Source organism: Olea europaea, chromosome 18 (genome assembly GCF_002742605.1).
Source record: "Olea europaea var. sylvestris chromosome 18, O_europaea_v1, whole genome shotgun sequence".
In the NCBI taxonomy this organism is placed as follows: domain Eukaryota; kingdom Viridiplantae; phylum Streptophyta; class Magnoliopsida; order Lamiales; family Oleaceae; genus Olea; species Olea europaea.
The window spans coordinates 10,485,124-10,486,515 of record NC_036254.1 but is presented as its reverse complement, the minus strand read 5'-3'; positions in this window follow the sequence as shown (position 1 = coordinate 10,486,515).

Sequence of the window (1,392 nt, the reverse complement as noted above, 5' to 3'; positions counted from 1 at the left end):
AACTGTAAGGATTATCGACAACTTTGTCATATATAGAACGAACACAAAAACTTGAAACGACATCAATTAACTGATCAACAATTCATTGACTAGAATTTTTATATGTATTGATAGTGTTAGTGATATTCTTTCGTAGTTATGAAATGGAGGGAGGAAAAAATAGGTGGAAGGAAGTAGGGGCGAATCCAGGGTCTTAGTTCAGCTAGGACGGACCGTAAACGTTGAATGTTAACTGTCAACTGTCAGCATCCATGATAGGTGAATCGTTTATTAATATTTAATTAAATAGTATTCAAAAAACCGTACGGACTAGAACTAGATGCACCACTAGAACTGAAACTATGTACAAACTTTCATTTCGAATGAAAAAATAGTTCCATAATCTGCAAAATTGCCTTAATTTATTTTTCAATTAAATAGGCAAAATATATTAACAAAATGCCAATATTCAGTTTATAATTAAAGTTAATTAACAAGTATTATTAATTTGCTATATTAACAAAGTTCAAATTATTTATAATCTTCCAAATCTAATGAACTAGCAACAACCTAACACGAACTAGAACTAGAAGGTAGGGATTTCATCTTGAATTATTTATCACAAATCATAGTCATAACTCATAAAACATAAATCATAACTAGTAAAACACAAGTCATAGATTCATAGCTCAAAAATAAAAGATAAATAAAAAAATGAATTAAAAGGACAAAAAACAAAAACAAAACAAACAAACAAACAAACAAAAAAGTGAAAGAGAAGAGAGGGCTCACAAGTCACATGCGTGAGCAGCACTCAGGCGAACTCTGTGTGAGGCAAGAGTATCCCATTCTTATTTCCTGAAAAAGATATTAAACAAAAAAGTAAGTATACAGGTTTGCATAATTTGCATTAATCCAAGGCAGACACATGGAAATCGAAAAAATGAGCCATTAGAACTTAGAAGTTTCTCACCAGGACATAGGCGTCCTATTTCTAATGCCACCAATTGAGGTTTTGACCACCGAAATAAGTAATAACATCTGCGGCCAACAGCAGGGAGAAGGAGAGCAGTTACAGAAGGGTTTGCTACGATTATTACCTCTGATTTGGAGGTGTGGTTGCAGTTATGTGTGTATTTCCATCAATCATCATCCATGGATTGGGTCTAATTTTTTTTTTCCAACAAAGAGGCCCAACTCATCAGCCCAAAGAAAAAGGCCTAAACTAAAATAATAAAAAAAAAGACCCAAATTCAAAATTTCATCTTCCTCCTCCGATCCTCCCTTTTTCAGTTCAGTCGCGGCTCTGCAACTTCCAATCTTCCACCCGGCGGCTAGTAAAGACTCTGGCGGATCCAGCTAGGGCGGCCGCCCAAGCTCGCCACTACCTAGATCTGCCATTGGGAGGAAGGA